The sequence below is a fragment of the Ictidomys tridecemlineatus genome, chromosome 2 (genome assembly GCF_052094955.1).
Source record: "Ictidomys tridecemlineatus isolate mIctTri1 chromosome 2, mIctTri1.hap1, whole genome shotgun sequence".
Taxonomy (NCBI): Eukaryota; Metazoa; Chordata; class Mammalia; order Rodentia; family Sciuridae; genus Ictidomys; species Ictidomys tridecemlineatus.
In genome coordinates, this window is record NC_135478.1 from 112,069,957 (window position 1) to 112,077,691 (window position 7,735).

Genomic DNA, 7,735 nt, shown 5'->3' on the forward strand with positions numbered 1-7,735 from the left:
AATAATTCTTGAGGACTTGTTTTTAATGTAAGATTAATTATAATCCAAATAGGTAATAACATTTTTTCATCTTGTTAATAAAGACATAACTACAATAAAAGAAACTCAATTAAAATCCAATCACTTTAACACTAAAAATTTAACAATGCTGAACATGGCAAACGAAGCTAGGAATGTTTCTCATGCTGGAAACATGAGAAACATGAGCTGGACTCAGCTTACAGGGTGGATTGAAAGGGCTCAGAGTCAGAGAGAGGGCCTGGAGCCTTCTAATGCATTTCTGTCTCATGCGGCCCAACTGAGATCTGAGCTAGTGACCTCAGAAAACACTTTTCCATTACTGTAACAAAATTACTGCATAAAAACAACTTAAAAAGAGGAAAATTTTATTGTAGCATTTTGTCTCATAGTTTCAGAAGTTTCAGTCCATGGTTTCTTTGTTCTCTTGCTCAGGAGTCTGGTAGAAGTTAAATTTAAGATGTTCAAAACATCCATCTTGCTAGGTGCTTCAGAAAATTACTCTGATTGGAGAACTATTTGAGGGAGCAGGAACTCTACTGATGTATTCAGTGGGGAACTAGACTAAATTTTTAAGTATAGTTAATAAAACTTATGAACATCTATATCTTTTACAACTATTTAAAATAGTTTTAAATAGATACCTAGATAGTAGTCATTCAAAAATATGGCTGGGTCTAACCCAGGTAATGTTTGGGAAGTAAGGACTTTGGAATCAAGGTGCAGAAGAGGATCTCATCAGAATGGCTCAACTTCCCTGAGCCTCAGTTTTCTTATCGGAAAAAACAAAAACAAGAACACCCTGCTCCCTTTGTGACCTTGATCTGACCTATGTCTGGCTTTCCACTTGTTACTGCTCCACACTGTGGTCACACACTCAGGCCTTCTTGTATCTCCATCTCTCTCATTAATGCCTAAGAACTATGTGCTTTGTATTCCTTCTTCCTAGAACATGCTTCCCCAGATCTGGCCTGGGTTGGATGCTCTTCCTCAATTTAATAGAAAGCAGGTCAGATCCTGTTATGGTTCATTCTTTCACTCCCTGTAGTTTGATTGGAGTGTTCCCTATATTTTTATTGGAGTGTTAAAAGCATTTTCACCTCAAACAATTCCTGATAAGGGAAGACTGATTTGTATTATTTTTTTGTTTGTTTCCTAGAATATCTTATAGCCCCTCCTTTCCTGCAAGATTATCTTCTTTCCTCTTTAGTTGATTTTTTAATGAAACATTTTCATTCCCAGCCCTTTCATTTCTTTGTGGATCCTACAGGGATTCTATTTAATATGAGAGATACCATTCTGATGTGAATCTATAGCAGCCTAACTTGATAATGTACAAAACATTCCTCCCATACAGCTCCCACACCATTCCCCCTCAGTTACTGATGTCACAAAGTTACATGTATACACATTGTGTGTTCAGTAACATAGGTTACTGAAATTGGGAATTTTGCTACATTGATCTTTTAAATCATGTGGAAAACAAAAGTAACCCTTGCTTAAATAATTGTCGTGGGGCTGGGGATGTGGCTCAAGCGGTAGCGTGCTCGCCTGGCGTGCGTGCGGCCTGGGTTCGATCCTCAGCACCATATACCAACAAAGATGTTGTGTCCGCCGAGAACTAAAAAATAAATGTTGGAAATTCTCTCTCTCTCTCTCTCTCTCTCTCTCTCTCTCTCTCTCTCTCTCTCTTTCCTCTCTCCTCTCACTCTCTCTTTAAAATAAATAAATAAATAAATAAATAATTGTCGTGAATTTGCCTTTACCAAAAAGATCTTTCTGTGTTCAGCTCTGTTTTAGTCAATTTTTTTCATTGCTATAAGACCAATTAGAGGAGGAAAAGTTTAATTGAGGGCTCATGATTTCAGAGGTCTCAGTCCATAGATGTTTGACACTATTGCTCTGGGCCCAAAGTAAGGCAGAACGTCTTGGCGAAAGGATGTGGCAGAAGAAAGTGGTTCAAGACTTCACACCAGGAAGCAGAGAGAAGGCTGTGCTCAACAAGGACAAAATTTGTATCCCCAAAGGCAAGACCTCAAGGGTCCACCTCCTCCAGCCACACCCTACCTGCCACAAAGTTAATCCCTATTGGGATTAATTCACTGATTAAGTTAAGGCTTTTATAAACCAATCATTTCATCTGTAAACCTTCTTAGTTTTTCCCACACATGAACTTTTGGTGGACAAACTCTAAACCAAAATAGTTCTTGTCTAAGGTTCTTCATTTCAATCTGAAGGACTCCCCTCATGTAGGGCATGTCCTAGCGTTGACCAACTCCTTTGGCTTATTTTGTGCTATAGTTCTATTGTTAGGGACCGGCGAAACGTGGAAGGAAGAGACCACAAGAGACTGCCTCATGCAACAGCAAAAGGGTTTATTTGGGGACCAGCATGCTGGGGCTCAGAGCTCACTAGAGCAAAGAGAAAGAGCCCTGAGAACAGCTTAAGCAGAGCTTATATACTTTCCTTGGAGAGGGCAGAGAGGGAAGTTCATTGATGGGTCAGGGCGAGTGGGCAGTTTGCCTGCAACCGAGTGAGGGAGTGCATCCTGCAGTTTGGCAGTTGGGGACAGCACATTCTGGGAACAAGATTAGCAAACAGTTCACAGTTGGGGACAGCACATCCTGGGAACAAGATTTCAACAGTGTTTTGTTAAGCATATAGAAAAACAGAGTGACAAGTACCTATTTTATTAACCTTTCACTATGTGTGTATGTCCCTCTGAAATTCCTGTGGAAACTTCAATAGCACTGCAACAGTATTGAGAGGTGGGGCTGCAGGAGGTACTTTTAGGACATAATGAGATGTGCACCCTTAGAAAACAGTGCTGGTCTATACTGCCAAGGCCCTGGTTCAATCCCAGCACCACAAAAACACACACATACACACACACACACACACACACACACACACACACACACACACACACACTCACACACACTACATTTATTAACCTGGGTGTGATGGCATACACTTGTAATACTAGCTACTCAAGATACTCAGGAAGGAGTATAATATGTTTGAGGCAATTCTGAGCAACTTAGTAAGACCCTGACTCAAAGTAGGAGAATCTGTGGATAGAGTTCAGTGGTAGAGTGCTCATGTAGCATGCATGAAGCCCTACATTCAATAGTCCACTGCCACAAAAAAGGGAGAAAGAGAAAAGGCTTGAGATAGTGAATTCAACACTTCCCCCTCTTCCACAATGTGAGAACACAGCCACAGGGTGCCATGTTAGAAGGAGAAAGCCAGCCCTCTCCATACACTGAATATCCTAGAGCCTTGACCTTGACTTTGTAGTCTTCAGAAGTCAATTTCTGTTATTAATAAATTACTCAGTCCAAAGCATTTTGTTATAGCAACACTAAGGAACAAAGGCATCTGGAAACACTTGTATTTCTCCTTCCTTTGGGACAGATACTTTCCTGACCATAGATTCTTGGCTGACAGGTTTTTGTCTTTTATCACTTTGAATATCATCCCACTGCCTTCTGGGTTCCAGGGCTTCTGATGAGAAATATGATGAGGACCTTATCAGGAAATTATGATGAAAAGTCCCTCCCTCTCATCCTATAAATATTAATATCTCCAGTGTCTTAGGGAACAGAGCACACCAGTTACTCCAAATTATCAGAAAAAAAATGTCTTGAATATATATATATATATATATATATATATATATATAGAGAGAGAGAGAGAGAGAGAGAGAGAGAGAGAGAGGCCTTTAAACCCTAAAATTTATTACAGATTTTCAGACTCTAAATGAAAAGACCATTGAAGTATCCTACAGGTTTTAATTTCTGAACAAGTAAATACAGTCTCCACAACCAATTGAAGCAAAAAGCTTCTAGAGTCTTTTCTTAATCATTACTGAAGTAGAAAATGTTCAGAAGGCCAAAAAATGAGACTAACACTCTGGGTTATGCACATCTGTGACTAGGTCATTTCCTGCTCTGACCTCACAAGGAATCATTATGAGGTAATTTCAAATCTCACCTATGTAAAGTTATGCCTGTGACTGGTTTTTTTATCCATAGCACAGGGACCTTTGTGTTGGGAACCTGTTGAACTCATAGCAAGTTAGCTTATTTGGTGGTTTGGGGGTTTGGGTATTTTTATTTTGGTTTGAGGGGGGGTTCTTTGATTTTAGTTGTTCGGTTTTGGTTTTGTTTTGTTTTGTTTTTCCTTTTTTTATTTTTAGCACAATTAGTCTTGTTTCTTACCAAGGGTACTTGAAAGTAGTGAGCTTATGAAGGGATGACTGTGTGGCAGGTCTCAGCTCCTCCTTTATCCTGAGGGACATTGAATAGGGCAGATTAACCCCAAGTGAAACTGGCCTGACAATTTCACAAGGCCAGAAGTGGCCATGAACCTTCTGCCAAAGGAATAACAGAACTTCCCTTTCATTATATCCAAAGTGGTTATAGTGGAGACTGTGGAACACCCAAATGTGATGCAGCTGTCTCAAATGATTGAAACCATTAAAAGTATCTGTGTCACAAAGGAGCACATGCATGAGGGACAGCTCTTATGACTGTGCTAATTATAGCCAATTTAATCACAAACATGAACTTTTTGAGATGTACTTCTACAAACCTTCTGTGACTTACATCACAACTTGAACATCACAACTTGTTTACATCCTTAGTTTTGTCCCCTTTCATCTTGAAGTTTATCACAAGAATATTACTTTATCAGACAAAATACTTTCTCATCCAGAAATGTTTATTTTACCTTCTAATTTTCTGTACTAAAATATATTTCCATATATGTAACTTTGTTTTATCTTTTCTAGTTTTCTTTGTTCACCCATCTCTAATCTTCTGGTCTAACTCACTCAATAAGCAATTAATTTTGTTTTTTGTACTTTTAACCTTTTATATTTTATGAGTATGCAGTTTGTGTGTGTGTGTGTGTGTGTGTGTGTGTGTGTGTGTGTGTGTGTGTGTTGGTGCAACCCAGATCCTCATACATGCTGAGCAAGGTCCAGTTTGAGACTCTTTCTTAAATTCATATTTGAAACAGACCTTATGAGTGTTATCTGTGCATTTAATTTACACAAGAAATTTTATCCCAGGAGAGGGTTAAACAATCTAGTATATACAAAAAAATGTGCTTTTTTTTCTCTCATGTTGCATTCAAGGTGTTGGAGCACAGTATATTTTTTAGCCTGACCTGTCTCTATTATCATTATCACAATGCCATCAACTTTAAGTGAGTTCCCCACTGTCAGTTGTACCTAGAGGCTCCTTTTCTTGGCCTTTTTCTTATGCTAGGCATATTGACATGCAATGGAGGAGTCCCTTTCCATCCTTTTCTTTAGATTTCCTTGAGATTTCTGCAAAATTTCCTTTGCAGAAGCTGCCTACAAAACATGGGACTCCTGTCCCAGAGGCTGTGACTCTGCATTTCATTTGGTGGGGGGTCTATTTTTCTTGGCTTTTAGAGTAGATAACAGTTATTGCTTATCATTCTCTTGTTTTCTCGAGTTGCACCTTCAAGCATCCACAATGACTTTTTCTTATTTTTTCTTACTTTATGGTTTTCATCTTGCTCCTAAAACTGAGGATTCAAATCTTTTTTCAAATCTAATAAATACTCAGCTATCGGTACTGCAAATGTGTTCTTCCCTCCATTCTCTTCAATTTCTCCTTAGACCAAGATAAGATCATCAGAACTTCCAATACTGTTTCATGTTATTTAACCCACTTACTTGAATATTCCATTTTTGGGGGGGAGGGGGTTCTGAATGGGGCAAATATGTCAGGTCCAACTTTCATTTCTGTATTTTTTTTCTTTTTTTATTGGTTGTTCACAACATTACAAAGCTCTTGACATATCATATTTCATACATTAGATTCAAGTAGATTATGAACTCCCATTTTTACCCCAAATACAGATAGCAGAATCACATCGGTTACACATCCACATTTTTACATAATGCCATATTAGTGACTGTTGTATTCTGCTACATTTCCTATCCTCTACTATCCTCCCTCCCCTCCCCTCCCATCTTCTCTCTCTACCCCATCTACTGTAATTCATTTCTCTCCTTGTTTATTTTCCCATTCCCCTCACAACCTCTTATATGTAATTTTGTATAACAATGAGGGTCTCCCTCCATTTCCATGCAATTTCCCTTTTCTCTCCCTTTTCCTCCCACCTCATGTCTCTGTTTAATCTTTTCTTCCTGCATTCCCTCCTCATTTCTGTATTACTTTGTTCACCCATCTCTAATCTTTTGGTCTAACTCACTCAATAAGCAATTAATTTTGCTTTTTGTACTTTTAACCTCTCATATTTTATGAGTGTGAAGTTAGTGTGTGTGTGTGTGTGTGTGTGTGTGTGTGTTGGTGCAACCCAGGTCCTGATACATGCTCAGCAAACACTCTAGCACTGAGCTACGCCCCCAGAACCTATAGTTGTTCTAATAGTTTCATTTTGTAATCTGGACAATTTTGCTAGTCTGTTTTTTTTTTTTTTAGAGCACACTTTTTTGTATTTCTGGTTGTACACAAAGTATATTCACACTATTCGTGTCTTCATACAGATACTTAGGGAAATGATGTCCATCTCATTCCACCATCTTTTTTCAACCCTTGCCCCATCTCTTCCCCTTCCCTACCCTTTGCCCTATCTAGAGTTTGTCTAATCTTCACATGCTCCCCCTCCTAACCTCACTATGAATCAACCTCCTTATATCAGAGAAAACATTCAGCATTTGGTCTTTTGGGGATTGGCTAACTTCAGTTAGCATTATATTCCCTCAACTCCATCCATTTACCTGCAAATGTCAGGATTTTATTCTCTTTTATTGCTGAGTAATATTCCATTGTGTACAAATACCACATTTTCTTTCTTCATGCATCTACTGGCAGGCATCTAAGTTGGTTCCACATGAAACTGCCACAGTTTCCTATAGCTTATTCATACTCACCCTCTCCAGGGCAGAGATCCATAGTCTCATCTTTTAGCACCATTTAATGTTATATGTAATGTTAAATAAGGGTAAAGTATTACTATTTCTATATTGCCTTTCATGTGGATTGGGATGCAGTTTAAACTTTTCAAATCAAGGAGGTACCAAAAAGAAGCAGGGCTGTGGATGAGATGGGTGAACAGCGACATCATACAAGACTAAGTAGAAGGACAAGTTGAGGCAATGTGTAAGAAGAGAGGTTTTATTGTTTTGTTTTTTCTTTAAGAGATGAAATCTTCTCATGTTGCCCAGGCTTGACCCCCAGACTCCTGGGCTCAGAAACCTTAAACTGATCCTCCCACCTCAACCTCTTGAGAAGAGAGTTAATGATTAACTTTTGGATTTTTGTTCTTTTTTGCAGGAAGCAGTTGGCTATCTTGACTGACCTAGTGAAAGATTTACCACTGAAGTTTGACTTTCTGACAGTCTCAGGTGGAAGTGATCTCTAGGAAACAGGAAGATATGATCCTCAAGGAGTACAGCTGTGTCACTTCTCAGCCACTCATAGCCGAGGCTCTCCTGATGGTGATTAGGACTGCTTTATATATCTGATTTTTATCTTCCTGTCAAGAATTTTCTTTTTTTTAACCATACGATTTATTTTTATTTTTTTTTTAGTCATACATTCAGCAGAATGTATTTTGACATATAATATATACATGGAATGTACATACTTCAATCATAATGTCTATTCTATTCTGCTGCTCTTCCTATCCCCCCTACTCCTCCCCTCCTCTC